This window comes from Molothrus ater, chromosome 8, assembly GCF_012460135.2.
Source record: "Molothrus ater isolate BHLD 08-10-18 breed brown headed cowbird chromosome 8, BPBGC_Mater_1.1, whole genome shotgun sequence".
In the NCBI taxonomy this organism is placed as follows: domain Eukaryota; kingdom Metazoa; phylum Chordata; class Aves; order Passeriformes; family Icteridae; genus Molothrus; species Molothrus ater.
Window position 1 is genome coordinate 6320279 of NC_050485.2, and position 17286 is coordinate 6337564.

The 17286-nt window shown below is 42.5% G+C and overlaps 1 long non-coding RNA gene across 3 annotated transcripts in view; it reads left to right on the forward strand.

Annotated features, from left to right (window-relative positions):
- LOC118688473 (uncharacterized) overlaps window positions 1-17286 on the forward strand; it is a 127901-nt gene that overhangs the window by 10972 nt on the left and 99643 nt on the right. For all 3 annotated transcript variants that reach the window (XR_004980471.2, XR_004980473.2, XR_004980472.2), the window contains exon 5: window positions 6315-6445. This is a non-coding gene — a long non-coding RNA (uncharacterized LOC118688473). The remainder of the gene's footprint in view (window positions 1-6314; window positions 6446-17286) is intronic.

Genomic DNA, 17286 nt, shown 5'->3' on the forward strand with positions numbered 1-17286 from the left:
GAATATTACTTTACTATTAACTTGCTCTATTTACCCCTCTGTTAGAAGGGTTGATATTTCTGATTTTTCATCCTCATTTTCACTATCTCTGTCTTCCAAAAATGAAGTGTAGGAGGGATTTCAAGAGTTGATATTTCCAGAGCTGGCCAGCCTGTGCCTTGGAGATGTTTGTGGCTGTTGAGTGCTTCAAAGGTGCCTCTCACATTGGAACAGCATCACATACAGAGATCTCTGTGCTCACCAGGGCTGCTGGGTAGTCTGGTCTCCTGGCTGGGGTGAAAGTGATAGATTGCTACACCAGCATCTCTGGGGTACCCAAACCATCCTGATGTGGAAAAATAGGGTTTGATCAGCCTCTCCTCATATCAGTTCCTCCTGGACTTGCCCCAGCTCACAGCTCCCTGAGATCAGTGGTACTTACTGATCCCAGCAGAGTGGTTTGTTAGGCTGGTTGCTCCAGGGCAGTCTGTCTCTCTGCTATTCCTCACTCTGTTCTTACAGTCCTCCACTTTAACCCTCTGCAATTTGCATCTTCTGATGCTTCACTATCAGCTTTTTGGAAGATTTTCCTGGAGTGTCCACTTTTTGGCACATGTTGGTTACCACTTCTCATGCTTTTCTAGTTATTCTCACTGGTGTGCTGAGTCATGGCACCAGGTGTGACAACTCTCTCCTCTGTCACTGTTAGCCAGCAGTCACATCTCACTCAGCTTGCCCTTACAAGCTGCTGAGGCTAATGGCATCAAGCTAATGGCAACATTTTCTGGTGCCATTTTCTTTTTGGGTCCTGTGGTGATCAAGAAAGAGCAGAGGAAGTATGAAACAGTTAAATGAGATCAAGGTCTCTCTTATAACCTGCACAGAGAGTAACCACCATTCTCCTAGAAAAGGAACAGAAAATAGCAGCTCGTGTCACTCTGTGTAACAATGGTTGCAAAAAGAATGGGAAATAGTGCACTTCCCTCATGTCTTCCACAGCTTCAGGAGTAGATGAATGACAATTTTTGGTTCCTTCTCCTCAGAGTGAGGAATGGATGACTAATATCATTGTGACTGATGCCATCTAATTGGCTCAAAAGAATTTTCTGGTAGTTCTCATGATTAGCATCACTTCTCATCATGTGCAAGCCATTGCAGAGCAAAGACCTCCATTTGAACTGTCATGGTATGAAGAAGATGTAAAAGTACTGGGTTTCTGAAGCAATTCAATGTATATAAAGTATGTATGAATCAGTATTCTGATCTTCCTGTGCAGCAAGTCATGATGACTGATCTATTTCTACAGTTACTAATTATATTATGTTAAAAAATACTTGGTGTTCAAGTGACTTTTATGCAGAAATTCTGTGAGATTGAAATTTAAGGAAGACTGCCAGGAGGGTACTACTGAAATACTTTGCTTTGAGTCAGTTTTACCCATTTCAAAACAGTTTGTTGAGCTGGGTTGCTGTGTGTTACTTAATATTGAATCTGAGCCATTTCTGTGAACTGCTGTGGTATTTTTGGGACAGGAAGCTTTGTATCCTGATTATTTCTTACAGCCACTCCCATCTCTGCATTATCTAACCAAGGGTGTGTTGCAATTTCTCCTCTTACCTACCGTAGTGCTGGATCATGGGAAAAAGCTTGGACAGAGAGGCTCACTTTGGACAGATGAGACAAACTGAAGGCAAACTGGGTCAGATCAAAATATTTTGCTTTGGTTCAGCACACAGAAATTAAGTGTTTCAATTCAGGAGTACCAAACCACTTAATTTTTAAATCAAAAGTGTGGAAGTAACATATTTGGCGCTTGCTAACGCCATACTTTGAAGGTAGGCAATTTGAATTTCTCCCAGGTGATGAAGAAATGGGGCTCTATCACAGTGCAGCCTTCACCAGCCTCGTGAGAAAAGGACTTCATGTTCACTTTGAAAGAGGTCAGTGCAAAGGTTTAAAAGAATTAATATTACAACAGCATCCTTCGAAGTTTAAGAAGGTAACATCAGTACAAATATGGAAAAAGGACCTGGCATTGTAGCAGTAGAGTCAAATTAAATATTTCATAGATATGTTAGAAATTTGCTGGGATCAGACTCAGGACTGGAGCATTCATACAGCTCATTCTGTACAGACAGGCTTGGAGAAATGGAGAAGTGTTATCCATGCTTGTCCTGAAGTTGTGGAATAATGAAGGACAGACTTGTCTGGGTGAGGATAGAAAGAGAAAGAGCAGAGCCTCTTTGACAGGTGGGTGTCCTTTAAGCCACCTGCCTGGGACAAGTGGAAAGATGCTTTTGAGCAACTCTTGGAAGCACTTATTAGTGGCAAAGGGACATTTTATGTGGATATTGTTTGGAAAGGCAGTATGACAAAACCCCTTAATGTATCACCATGGTAGGATACTTTGAGGCTACTCTCTTTCACAAGGTAGGAGTTATTAGGGAGATACTTTAACTGAATTTCACCAAGGAAGATTTACTTGTTCACAGCATCACAGAATGGTTTGGGTTGAAAGGGACCTTTAAGGGCCATCAAGTCCAAGCCCCCTGCAGTGAGCAGAGATATCTACAACTAAATCAAGTCACTCAGAGCCCAGTCCAGTCTGATCCTGAATGTTTCCAGGGATGGAGCATCCACCACCTCTCTGGGCAACCTGTATCATTGTTCCACCACCTTCACTGTAAAAAATTACTTCCTTACATGCAGTCTAATCCTGACTTCTTTTAGTTTAAAAACATCACACCTTGTCCTGTCCTACAGGCTTTGCTAAAAAGTTTGTCCCTATCTTTTTCACAAGTCGCCTTTAAGTATTCTAAAGAAGGAAGTGTTGATGAAGTTGGAAATCCACTCAAGAAAGAGATTTGGATTCCTGGACAGATAGTGGGACAGATTTGTCAGACAGTTTGTATGGACCTAAATTGTAAAATGATTTTAAAACGTAATTTCCAAGAGTAATTAATATTTAACTAATGGAATTTCTCAGTTTATAGGGCAACTAGTATGCAGTAGATATCATATATATAGATAATCTGATCTTGGTATATCTCTTGATCTTGACTTTCAACATCTTTCCTTCATTATGACTCTGCTACCAGTCAAAATCTGGGGGATAAAATGAGGTAATTTGACCCAGTCAAAATTGCCTGCTTGGACAAATACGAGGTGATAAAGTGAAGAAACACAGCTCAAGTGTTAGGAAAATGTTCTCTAATTGCACTAGTAGTAAAATCATGGCATAGATTACTTAGGGAGAAAGTGACGTATTCTTGTCGAATTTTTGCAAGAAAAGTGTGATGAATGTTTTTCAGAGATGGTCTAAGTTATTTATTCTGTTTCAGAGCAAGGAAAGAGGTTAAATAATCCCTCCAGGTCACTTCTAGGCATGGGTTTTTAAGATTCTCTTAAGTGGGCACTTTGGGGTACAGAAGATCATTGCTTCTTGGGTGGGGTCAGCACAAGAATAGACATTGTACTGTGGAAATTTTCCTTAGGGCAGATGGTCATACAAGAAAAAGGTGTGGGTTGTACTGAAAAGAATTATTCTTTACCTGCTCTGCAGAGCTTCAGACAAGAATGCCCAGCTTCCCAGGTTGAAATACTGTGCATCAGATGGTATAAGCATTCCTAGAAGCTACAACAGATTATGTAAAAGTGTTAAAGTGGTTTTGCATGAACATAATTTTTATTGAAGAGTTGTGCTCCAGTGATGAGGAACAAAGGAAGGACATGTGATAGAAATGTGCAATGTAAACAGCTCACATGGCTCCTAGCAATTGCATGGTTTTAATTGGATAAAAGATCGTCAACTGTGTTTGTAAAAATTATTCAGCAGTTTCAAAAACCACTAATATTTAGGAAAGCTGTGCCTTTCTGGAGGCACCTGGCAGCCAGATAAAGAACCAAAGTCCATTAATAGATGAGTCATTGCTTCTATGTCATTGCCTGAGATACCCAGATAAACTCTCACTGGCTTCAGCAGGTGGTGTGGTCAGATTAAAGGAGAGTGTGGTCGCTTGGCCAGGCTCTGGCCTGACTTCAGGCTCACACTGATTTGTTGGGGATTTTAAGCAAACAGAATGGAAAGAGTGCCTCAACTGACAAAGTTCATTAGCACTCCTCTTTCTCCCCTTCCTCTTCTTATCCCATCCCTCTCGTTGCTTCTTCTGTTCCTTGTAGGGCCAGGGACTTGCTGTCCCTTTTTCTGGGTAGTGACCACATGGCCAATCTCTCTGCAAAGCCCTGACTTGCTGGTGATAGCCACAGAACTTCATGGCCATCATGGGTTTCTTCCAGACTACCTTGTCCTTGCTACACAGATGATTGTTGCTCATGAAGCAGGATCTGATTTGCAAATAAAAAGCTTTCAGTAGTTCTCTGTATTTTATACTGAGTTACAGAAGTACCGATCTAGTTGACTACATGGATTTGCAACCAGCAGCTCAGCAGCTGCTTCATGAACCATCCTTCCAGGAGGGGAACATCACAAAGATGGCTGAGTTGGATGCTGAGGAGTGGGATTTGGTCTATTCATCCCAAGAGAAATCCTCCCCAGTTGTGAGTCAAAGCCTGCTGTCTCTTGCCTGAGATGAGGGGAATCTCCCAAGGGCAGCTAATCTTGCACGATCTCATCACTTGAGATCAAACATCATGATATTGGGTCATTAGGTACTTCTAAAAGTGCATGCAAACCTCATTCAAATTCCCATATAGCTCTAGCCAAAACACAAGCCAAATCATGATCCAAATAACCTCCTCCTCAGCCCACCTTCGTTGCCGTTCTGTTTCAGTGGCAAATGCAGCACAGAAAAGATGCCTGAATGCTTAATTCAGAAATTTACTGTTTAAGGCATTACTTGTATGAACACCAGCGTAACACATAGAATACCAATGCCCTAAATTTAGTAGTTTAGTCTGAGTCATTTTCACTATGTGGGAGGGCTGTGAAGACACTCCACAGAGTGGAGAAACTTGCTGGTGGTGTCTGTCCAATGAGATTTTTTTTTAAAAGTCAGAACACAGCAGAACTACAGATATGTTTGTGAGTAAAATGCAGTTTAGTTGCAGGCTCCAGCACAGGAGAGGGGCGGTGTTGCTCTCCACCCACTTCAAAAGCTGAAGTCAGGTTTGACTGATATGTATCTCTGACACTGAAATAGGTACAGGATTTTTCATGACAGCAACACACAGACAGAGGTAAACACTCTGGCTGCGTGATTTGGAGGGACATGGTGTAATCCCCAGATTTGTCTGTGCAATTACATCTTATTTTCAGATTTCCTGGTGATAGCAGCTGAGTTGATACAATCCTACATGTAACCAACCAGCAGGCAAAAGTTATCCCTGGGTTCATTCACTGAGGGGTGAAATGTTGTCCCACTGAAGACCAGGTGACTTTTGCCACATAGGTCATCCAGAAGGACTAGAGGTACACCCACAGCCTTTGAAATAGATGTGGGCACGAGTCCTTAGGTGTGGATGAGAAGGAGGCATTTGGACTTGGTATTCTGAACTGGTAACACCTTCCTGCCAGTCTGGGTTTTATTCTTGCTCCATTAGCCTTTCTGCATGAATGCAGCTGATTTGAAGTTGATACAAATTTAGCAATTCCATTTTGGACATTCTTCTTGGGACCCTATGGAATGAAACTGCTCCTCTCCTTAAATGAAAACCTAACTTCAGTACCTTATTTTAGTCAGAATTTATAATGTTTTTATTTTGAATAAAAGTTGGTTCTAGCGCAACCCCTGCTCTCTGTGTTGAGAGATGAAGCAAGAAGAGATAAAGGATGTTTTCATGCAGATGTGTAAACATACTCAGGCTAGACCCTATACCCTGATTCTCATGAGTGGGCCACAGAGGTCAGGGCTCTGCTCACACAGCCTGGAGGATTGGTTGTGATGTGTTTAATGCCAATGAGATGAACTCTGTTCCTAGAGAAACTCCAGTAAAATCAAAAGCTTGTTAATAAGAAAAGTAGTTAGCTGCTATCCGAAACAAAGGAAAATGCCAAACAAAACCCTGTTCTGCTATTTGTTCCTATGCTGGCATTTAGCTGCCAGGAAAGACCAGTCTTATAAACGTGAAATCATATCCATGGCAACATGCAAGCCATGTTTAACTTTGCAGCATGTTAAAAGGTACATTAAAAAAAAAAGTATTTTACTGTTGAGAATAGCAATTATGACTTTTAACTGAGCTATTTTAACTCAGCCTGAGAATGTTGAGTAGTGAGGGTAAGGGCCAGAGGCACAGCTTGTTCCTCAGAGCACTTGTTGCTAGACATTCCCAGAAGGTATTATTGCTTAAATACAGCTTGTGTTTTCTTTACCCAGATTCCTTTAGCAAGGAAGATATGACAGGTTGTGATATTGGACTGCAGTGAAGTTCCACCGGTGCTGTTCTACCCTTCATGAGTGAGCACTGCTGGGCTGTGCAGCTGGCAAGCTCATGCTCTTTTTTTTGGGTAAGTACTGGATTCAAGGAGCCTGCTTTGTGCTATGGCATCCTGGGATTATAAACACCCTACTCAGGTGCTGTTTGGTGGCTCCTGCATCATGCTAAAAAGCAGACATTACTCACAGAGTAGGAGAGCAGCTGAACTGGGGAGTAGCCTGAATTAGTGTCTGGGCTTGAAAATGTATTGGGAAAAGTAACAGAAAGATCCCAACTTGGAGCAAAAGCTGAAGCTGAAAACTGCAGATGGTTTTCTTGTCTGTACGATAATGTCAAACCCAAAAAAAGGGAGTTTTCACACTCTGTTGTCTGTTTAGCACAAAGTGAAAATTATGTACTGGAAAATGGAGCCCTGTGTCTGGGGAAAGCAGCTCTGACTGTGCCTATACAATACCATACAGGGCTTTTTTGGAAGTTGGGCTTGACTGCTTTGCAGAGGTCTCTGAAGCCTTGAGCTCTGAAGCCTTATTTGCTGTGGAGTGAAGGGAGGGAAAAGGAGCAATGGGATGTGTCCTCAGTAGTTTTTATCTATTAGCAGCTTCATGATAATGCCATTCAGAGTGAATAGTGCTAGGAATCTCCTCTAAAAACCAGAAGTTTCACCTCTAAGGGCAGCAGAACAGCCCGTGTTGGTTGTGAGGACAGTGCCAGAGGTCACAATGGCTACAGCTGGATTTCAAAAGGCATGGTGGAAAAGAAGAACAGGATGTTCTGGTAGCTACTGTCATGTATGTCTTGAAGCAAAAGGGCTGGTAGATGCAGTAACCTGAGTGTCTGGCTCTGAAAAGACAGCATCATCTTGGAAGAACACACATGTATTTGCTGTCTTCTGTAGCTCTTCATCATGGCTCTGATTTCTCTCTTCTCCTTTTTAGTGCACAGAAGTGAGGCAAAGATGATGCAAGGTGACCTTCCTATAGAAATTTAACAGCATATATATTAGCATTTGCCTCTCTTTGCAGAAAAATGGAGGTAATGTATCAGTACAACCTGTCCCTTCACTTTTAAGGAAAATCCCAGACCTGTGTCTAGCTGGACAAGGAGGGTTGGACTGTGCTGCACCTTTCCACTTTTGTAAAGTGGACACAGATAGTATGTTCCAGCAGGATGAATGATTTGACACTGTACCTCAGTTACTGGAAGTGCTGTGTACAGTCTGGAGAAAAGAAGTGTCTGAGATGCCTTGCTAATAAGCTGTCTGCATGCTGGTGTGAGGGGAGAGAGGTGAAGCACCAGGCAGTATCAGAATAGCATCCTGGGGGCAGTACCTCTTTCCATGGGACTCCAGTGAGAGTTGCCTGTTTCATAGTCTTTTGAAATACTTTATCTTCAGGTACCTAAAATGAGAACCAAGGAGCCTGAAGTACCCAATTTTGACAAGAAAGTTACTTTTGTTTGTGGGAAGTTTCCTGAAAGGTCTTCAGGAGTTATTCTGCAGTGAACTTTGGATTCTGCCTCGGATGGTGGTGTCCCTTGTGGAATATGTGCTACTCAGTCTGTGGAGTTGTCAATACAAGGCATATTGCTGTAGCCCTGTGGGTGCTTTGGCCTTTGCTCTGGATCTTAGCTTTAGTCATGCAGCTCTTCTTTTGCAGGATGTTGGTATCTTTAGATCTGTCTGCTGGGTTCTTCCTGCTTTCATGCTGAAGACTGTGTGGGAGAAGGTGGCCAGGAGTATAGTGTTGGAACGACCTTTTACTGATGGAGGCACAGTGGTGCTGTGTGCTGCCAACACACTCTGGTAGTGGATGCATCTATTTCAGCAAAGCTGTGCCTTCTGCTGTTCCACTGCTCTATCTTGTGCAGCAGGAGAGAAATGGTACTTGCAGAAGCCTGGGTTGGAGGGCAGTGGGGTGTGTGACAGCTGTGCAGGTGGACACTCCAAGTAGGGGGTGCCATGTGAGCCATGGGTTTTACCCCTCTCATTCTAGTGTTCATAGCCCCACATCTGCTAAAGTCACTTGTGCCCATGTGGCTGGGATGTCTTCTGCTGCTGTCACTTCTTGGGGAAGCCTCCTTTAACAGGTCCTTGAGCACTGGCTAGAACTGTGGCACCCATTGGGGCACACAGGGACTCAGAGACCCCATTCACATGAGGACTTTCACCTAACCTCAGCAGACCTCAGCAAGACCTCCAACACTTAGATCCTGACCTCAGACCAAATGCCTCTGTCAGGTATCTTTGAGGGGAATTTGACAGAATTTTCCTCATTTCATCCTTAAGTGCCCACTAGTGGTCTCTTCTTTTGAAGAGAAACCAAGACCCACTGAAAGGCTGTTTTTCCATGAGGGTAACTTCAGCATACTGGTGACAGCTTTGGTGGGTGTCTACTGAACCAAGAGTGTCAAAGCCAACATCTAAAATGACCTTTAGGCTGTTTACTCAAAGCAGTAACAGACTCGCCCCCGTCTTCCTGATAAGGCCATCACTTATCAAGAAATAAGAAGAGCAAGTGGCAAGATATGGAAATCATTGTGGGAGTGCCTAATTGAAAACATATAGCATGGTACAGAAGTAATGCTATACACCAGTAACCTTTGCCTCTTCTGTGGAATATGTATGTAGAAACCAGGAGAATTACCAGGTATTGGGAAAAAAGTTAATTCCAACACAAATAGAAAACCTTTTCTTGGAGAGACAGATGTGTATAATTTAAGTCAAGTTTCTCCTCATGCTTCATGCTTCTGTTTCTTAGATATGCAGTAAAGTATCAGAAATCAACAATTTTCATCTCACTTAAGTGAAACATTTTAGAAGAGGAGTCTAAAGTAAGCCAAGAGATTAAGTAGACACTAAAAATCAGTAAGCTCTTAATTTAATAGCTAGATATGTAGGAAGCTAAGTACCAAATAGAAGACAATGAGTTGGTTTCCACTCTTATTTAGAAAATCAAGTTCCTTCTTTGCATAGTCGTAAGACAAAAATGTTCTTCAATACATGCTTTAGAAAGTATTGGTATTTTAATGGATTTACCTTATTAAGTTATATTGTAGCATTTTACCATCTCATACTAAAGTTTGTTTTAGCTAATGTTCACCTGATTTAGTTGTGGGTTTTTTTTTCTTTTAATTAATTTTTATTATTTAATTTATATTCATTTTTATTTGGGGTGAGAATAGCAGCACCATCTAATCCTACTTTTGTATTTACTGGAGAATGTCTAGACTGGCTAGTGTGAGGGTTTTCATCCTGGAAGGTTTTAGTAAGATCCCTCTTCACTTGGTATATACGTCACACAAGTACTGAAACTGAAAGCTTTCGATGCGATACAACACCTAGTAATAAACTGTTTCAACTTTTTTTTTTTTTGAGGGGAAAGAAATACCATCTTTTGGCAGTGTTTCCTCTCAAACCTCAGAGACTTGCTGATCTGCTCTGTAGATCTGTGCTGTGGTTGCAAAGTATCAAAACAGAACTAAGGATTTTTATATCTGCTCTTCCCACCCAGCACTCACAGCTCCTTCCCCCTTCCCTGTCTGTCGGGTAGGTTCTGAAGGCGTTGGGGAGACAGGAAGGGAAGGGACACAGGACTGACCATTGGACAGATAAAAGGAGAATAGTGCCAACAACTAAGCCTCGTTTCTTTAGGAATACAGCCTGAAAATGCCTTGGTAATTAGAATGGACTGTGAATATTGCAGGTTTTTTGGGGGTGGAGGGGGGAAGCAAGGTAGAAGCAACTGGTTTCCATGTCAGATTAAGGAATTTGCTAGTGTTCAGGGCAAATGGTTCCACTCTCCTCCTTAAACTCTGAGCTTTTTTAATGAGAATGATGGTTTTCTGTGTTCCTGTGCTGTTGTGATACATCATGGGAACGTTTGGCAATGATGCATGTTGGACATGGAGCCCAGTTGCAGCCAATGGGCCATGAAGGATAATGACATCCAAACCAGAACTCCAGTTAAGTCACTGGGATGTTCAATTTCTTATCAAATTTTGGAGTTTTCTTTGTAATTTTCTATGCAAAGCAGGCACTTGGAGTGGAAAAGGTCATTTTGATAAAAATCCAACTTTTCACTAAAATCAGTTCTCTTCAGCACCCTGTCCCAAAATCTGTTATGTTCACAGTGTTCCAGAACAGCCTTGCCATCTGTCAGAAGCATTTTTAGGTAACAAATTATTCAACCTAACTGTGCCCTGTCTTTACCACAGCAGTTGTGTTGTCTTTGAACTTCCTTGGGATAGATAAGCCTGAGGCTCACCATAGGCAGCAGGAATCTCCAGACACTGAAGGGGAACCTCTAGAGCCAGGAATTAGAAATGTCCTGAGGATGTGGGTGTTTCTGAAGCACCAGCCATCTCCCGAGTAGGGATGTCTTTACCTACTACTGCAGATAGCAAGTGTGTTCCAGCACGGAGGTAGTGCTGTTCCAGAAAGGAGTGTGTGTCTTGCTCTCCCTTTAAAATGGATCCTCTTTTGCATATTTTGTATTCTGGTAGGAGGTGGGAGGTCACACTCAGTCTCTTCCTGACAAGATCCAAATTCATATTATCCACCCCCAGTTACTGCCTAAAACATATGAAAAGTTCTCAGATAAAGGATCTTTCTCTTTCAGCCATGTGTCCTGATCACTAGGCTGAGGATTCAGCCCTCTTAGGATCAAAGCCTGAATTTTGGTTTAGAGGGGAGTCCCCCTATCCAAAACCCCGTGGTTAAGGCATTTCTTGAGGAGGTGAGAGACAGGGGTTTGAACTGCTGAATGCATATCTCATGCTTCTTTTCAAGAGCATGCTAATTACTAGACTGTGATATGAGAAGCAGACAGTGTTGCCACTATCAAATTGGTTACTCAGCCTGGGTTTCAAAAGCAAGTGGCCCCAGCCAAGTTTGAAGCCTCAAGTTTGAAGCAGGGTCAGTGTGCTCCCAGCTGTGGGTGGGCTCTCTGGGCTGGAAATGGGTTCTGTCAGCTCTTCAAGGCTGGGGAATACCTGGGGCAGGTGGGGTGATATGGGGAGCAGTGAAAGGGCACAGATGGCTCTGCTGGGAGGCAGAGGAGAAACCTTCTCTAGCCACAGTTAGGGAATTAACTTTCTCCAAATGCTGAGTTGTACATGCAACATGGCACTATGAGAGCTGTTGAATATTTTGTCGTGAGGCCACTAATGAACTTGATAGCCACCACATTCACCAGTTGGTGGAACAGATTTACCCATCATTTCTGAGTTTAAGTGAATGGGACTTTACTTGTGGTTAAAGTTGTGAGGTGGGGGTTTTTTTGTTGGGTTTTTTTTTTGGTTGTTTGTTGTTTTTTTTAAATACACTTCAGTCTCACTTAAATACACTTCAGCTGGACTGGAACTTTTAACAGTGTTATTTTGTCTCCTCAAGTCTCCTTCAAGATAAGGTTTTCTTGTATTCTGAAATGATGTGGCAGAAGGCAAAAAATAATCTTGTAACTCATTAGGAAATAAACAGAGGCATAATTGCCATCTGTGTTGCAGTCCATTTAATCTTTTCTCTCTCCAGTCATGGAAAAAAAGTTCATAAAAAAAAAGTTGAGGTCTGGTTTTGTGATATTTTTGAGAGAAGCTAGCATAAAAAAATTACAGAAAAGAAAGGGAAAAAAAGCCCCAATACGGGCGCTATACATTATCTTAGACAAAATGGATTAAATTTCTGACACCCTACTCATCAAATTCTGACCTTGATTTGACCCCATTGGCTTTTTACTGTTTGATGTTCTCAAACGATTTGGTGCCACTTTTCCTTAGCAGTGCAGTTAATTTTGAGTGGTAGATAGAGATCAATAGTCATAGCTTGAAATTGGCACTTTCGGACAAAAAATATGTTGTGTGGCAGTAACATAGATTTGATAGTAGTTCAGTTAAGAAAATGGTGTACTCTTTCATTATTGTTTTCAATGACAGTATCCAGAGTGTTACTTCATTCTCCTAGCAAGCTTCTGACAGTCTCTTGTAATATCTTATCTATCAAAGAGTTTTCATTCCTCTCCTTTCATGCTTGGCTTCTGGAGTGGAACTTTATTTAAAAGGTCCCTGAAATTAGAAAGAATGACCATGGCACTTCTGCTATCAAGCTCCTCAGTAAGAAATAAACCCCCTTACTTCTAGACTTGTGCCTGGCCTCCTGCTTGCCCACATTGAAATCTCATTTACTGTGCTGGCTGTGTGTCAGGTGTGACTGTCAGGAGGAAGTAAGTGGCCTGTTGGATAAGATTTAATCTTCTCATAGGTAGGTGGGTTTTGCATACTGTCTTCCCCACCTTTGTCCATTTGAAAGTGCCCTGTGCCTTGCTTTCAGCCATTGCTCCAGTGAGAGGTGGGCCTCCATTCAAGGGGTGTTTATTCCTCAACTGCAGCTTGGAGAATCTGCCTCTGGAGGACACAGCTACTCTGGAGTGCTGGGCTGGGGCTCAGGCAGTCTCTAGGGCACAGGATTTGCCAGGACTGTGCTCCTTTCTGTGGGGTCCCACTCCAGAGCACTTGGTGCTGTTTCGGTGTAATGAAGCTCTTCTGCAGGCTTCCATCAATGCAGGTACTGAGCATGTTGGGGAGTTTTTAGCAAGCTACTAAAATCTGGCCTCTGTGCAGGTGTGTCCTTCCTCCAGTATAACTTTGATTTCCTGACCAGTGTAATCCAAATTTGACAGGTGGTTGAAAATATCTGTTTGACCAAATTCATTTAAATTATATATGTGGGGAAGGGAAGAAAACACAGATGGGCCGAGGAGAGGCTGTAGAGAGAGGCACTTGGGAGAGAGGTGTCATGACAGCCTCAGGTTCAGGGAGGTGTCAGTCATGGTTTGTACCTTCTTCATACCAAGGAAGAGTCCAACCTTTGGACACAGATGAATAAGGAGCCTGGCTGCAGAATTCTCCTGCTCCTGGAATTATTTGATTAATTTTGACTTATTTCCTCAGAAAATTATGAGCACCTCTGTTTCAACAACTACTTGAAAAGCATTTCCATAAGTCCCCCCGAATCTTGGTTAAGTAATTTGTCAGGTGCCTTCTGAGGAGCTTTTTTAAATGCTTTTTTTTAAAAGCATGAGCAACTTCAGATCAGAAAAGTCCTTAGTTTCTTCTAGGCTGCTTATTTGAGAATCAAGTGCCCAAGCAGTTTTACACAAGATTTTTTTTACTACTTGGAAGCCAAAATGCCCAGTTTAAAACCATCTCAACTCCTGTTGACTGTTCTTGCAGTCCTGATACCTGATCTTGTTGGGGAAGAGAGTGCATAATATGCAGAGCAGTGGTTTGGATGGTATGCAGGATCTTTGGGTGGTGTAACTAATTGTTAAAACAACAAAATCAACAGGTCACTGTCATTTACAGTCACTGAAGATCTATGCCATGCTACTAGCAATAACATCTGTTTGGATCAAAAGAGCATAGTGAGACTTCCAAAAGGCAGGATTGTCTTAGTGTGTTAAGAAACCTGTGGTGTGTCTTTCCTGACCAGCATTTAGAAGTTACACAGAGTCTGATACAGGCTGCAGGGAAAGTGGAAGGGCAACCAGGGCCTGTTTCCAAAGGATTCCTGCATCTGGAGTAGGCATCTCAATACAGATGGCTCTGAATAGAAGCAGTTGTGCCAGGTGCACCATGGTGCTTTTCATGAAGAAGTGGGTCTTCTATCCCAGGGACATGCAAGTGGTTATATCTTCCTTTCTGTTTTCTTTAAGTTTTCCTTTCTGGTTTCTTTCTTTTAAAGTCTCTGGAAATGTGTACAGGTAAAATGTGAACAAAATATTTCTCCATAACTTTCTGGCTGTTTAGCGGATGAGCAATGGCAGTGATAGATAAAGACTGCTGAGAAGGGATATTGTAGGTACCCATGACTCATTCTCTTTACCTGACAGCACCTCTGGGGCCTGTGGATATGAAATGGAGTTAGACCTTGTACTAAGGAGCTTCACACTTTTGTTCTCTGGCTCAAGTCTGGAAATGTTTTGTGTACTGCCTTCCTGACATTTATCATGTCCTGAAGGCAATTGCATGTAGCGTGCTTTTTCATGGGCCTGTGTTCTTCCACCATAAGCCCCAGCCCACTGTCAGGAGGGCTTGGAGAGGTACCAAAGCAAGGCTCTCCTCTTGTGTGATCTGAGCTTAACTGCAGCTGTTTGAGGAGATTTTCCCTGATGAGCACACAGCAAGTGTGCTGTGATACCAACTTCTCAGATGTGTGCCTGGAATTCAAACATCACCTTGTAGACAGAAGCCCATGGGTGCATACCTAGACAAGGACTGAAAACTTCATTTCCTTTCAAGGATGTGTCTTTGTGACAGTGTCCATCAGTAATCAATAAGCTCATGATAAATCACAAATTCCTCTCCTGGAGACCAAGCATCAGTGGTGCTGAGTACCAGCAATTCCCATTACCTTCAACAGCCACTGCAGGTGCTGAGCATCCTGGTTACATCTGCTCACCTCCCAGGGGACCACACTGTCCAGCTGCCTTTGGGAATATGTGCTGTTCTCATTGGCTGGGATTTGTTACTGATAGAATAAAGTTACCACACTGCTTTAAATCCCATGTAAAACCAGGAACAAAGATTTAGTGAAAACAAACCTTTTATGAAAGTTTGACTACAGTTTTTACCATCCTCCAGAAGATTTTAGGTAGGCTAGCTTCTCACATACCTTCTGTGACTCATGTGCAACCCTGAGCAGCTGCCTTCCTTCCCAGGTTCAGTTTTAAACCTAAAAGAAGGCTCAACCTTGCCTTCCCACAAGCACTGAGTGTGTTTTGAAAAACAGTGCCACTGTAGCTGCTCATGCTCCTCTTGTTATACTCTTCCTGACTGATATGTTTCAGTGCCTAAGTGCCTTACTTGTGAGTTTTTGTAGAGCAGCTCCAAAGCTGTGCCTGTGGATTTTTCTAGTTTATAGCATCAGCTATTCAGACAGGTGTGTGACAACTTGATTGACTATACTTTTTGGTGATGCCATTGCTTACTAAAGCAACACATGCACTTACAGGTAAGATATGCTTAAAAATGGTTTGCTCAGTCAGGAGTGGAGACCTTAATCTGCTCTGCATCCTGCAGTTCACCAGGAAGGCTGGATGCTCTGTGGGAGCAGAAGCAAACTCCAGAGCACTGAAGAGGTGAATTGAAGACAGTAATCACTGGAAGACTTGACATATGAGATTTGATCACCTTGCTGAATTCTGGAGATTCTTCAGGGACAGGATCTGTGAGAAATCCCTAGCATGCTGCTGGTTCCATAAAATTTATATTAATAGTGAATTTTTTTTAGAAGGGAAGCTGGCATGTTGTAAAAATATCAAATGATAATGCTGCAGTGGTTGATATACAGAATGTGCATTTGCAGCCTGGATTGTTCTGTGCTTTTAGGTTTGCTAGAAATTTTAGGTACACATTTACTACAACTTTTAATGTAGGCAAAATACCCAGCAATATTTAAGTCAATTATTTGGAACAGGAATTGCAAAGTCAAAATAAATGGCTTATTTGCTTTATTACCAGGGACTACACATGTGCTGCAGTTGGGCTGGTTTCTTAGAGCCAGATGAAAAAATGCTGCCTGCAGATAACTCCATCTCTTGCTCATTGTCTTACTGTGATATCTTGTGTATACCTGTGTTGGTGTGGCATGGTTGCACTCTTTGCTTTCCTGTACAGAAGGGAGTGCCTGAGCCTGGGGATGTGGAAAGAAATGTTTTTGTGGGCACCCAGCTGGTATGTGGGGCATGAGTAAGCCCAGCTGTGCAGCTTTGTAGATTGAGAGCAGTATTCTGGGAAGCTCAATGGTGCCCGTGCTGTTTTGGCTCAGCTGTTTTGGTCTATGGCTGAGTTTGTCTGAACTGTGGTTATAGCCATGTTGAACAATGCATTGCAATAACATCCTGGGGCTTACTGTAGCAATGGGATGAAAGAATGGATTGTGATAAGTGATGGAAATACTGGACTTTGGTGCTTTTAGAAGTAATAAAATGCCTGCTCTGCAATATGTTTGGCAATATATACAGAAACAAATAATCTCTGGGGTTGCTTATTGTTTTTCCAAGCTTTTGTTGGGTTGTTAAAGCTAAAATCTGGGGCATCTTCAATACAGTGGAAAACTGCCTTTGCCTCTTTTGGATCAGGATTCCTCCCTTATGTCTGTGCCTACTGTTCTTGGTAAATCACTAGAACCCCATCACAGCTAACCTAGGAAAGCAGAGAGCATCTGAGCTGTACTTTGGAAATTCAGTGCAGTGCCCGAGGTAGTGCTCAGGGGCAGATGTTGTACCAGGACACTCCCATTGCTTGTCTCCATGCTGAGGGTCTTCATAGCAAAGAGGTGGGAAGAGCCAGCAGGAAACATAGCTGCTTGAAAAGAAGGCTCAGAGATGGCAAGGGACTGATGGCAAGCCAGGGCACAGCTGGGGAGAGACCCTCTTGGCCTGACTGCCTCTGGTCACGTAGCAGTCTGTGTGTGCAAGGAATTTAGATAGGATTACAACTAAGTAAAATTTCATTGCTTTAAATGCATCCCAGAAGAAAGCAACTTCTGCTCCAAAATCCTGACAAACAAACAAACTAAGCAGAAAAATATTCTCAATTGCCCAGAAGTCTTGCTCATAATGGGCATTAGCACATGGATATTCTCCAAATGTAAGTGACAAATATTTGGAGTTGGTGCCATACCTCATTTCTGAGCAATGCAAGCCTGGACCAGTTTGGCCATGGGCAGCTCTCCTCTCATGCCTTAATTCTGAGTAGATAGATGGTAGTGACTCTTTGTACTTTAAATGCTGCTTTTCCTCTTGACCTCAGAACACTTTAAAAAGGTGGGATACTGCCCCAGGTCAATTGTGGGCTGAGAATGTCTATACCAAATTTTAACCTAAAGGGCAGTTACAAAGCCCAGTTTATAAATCT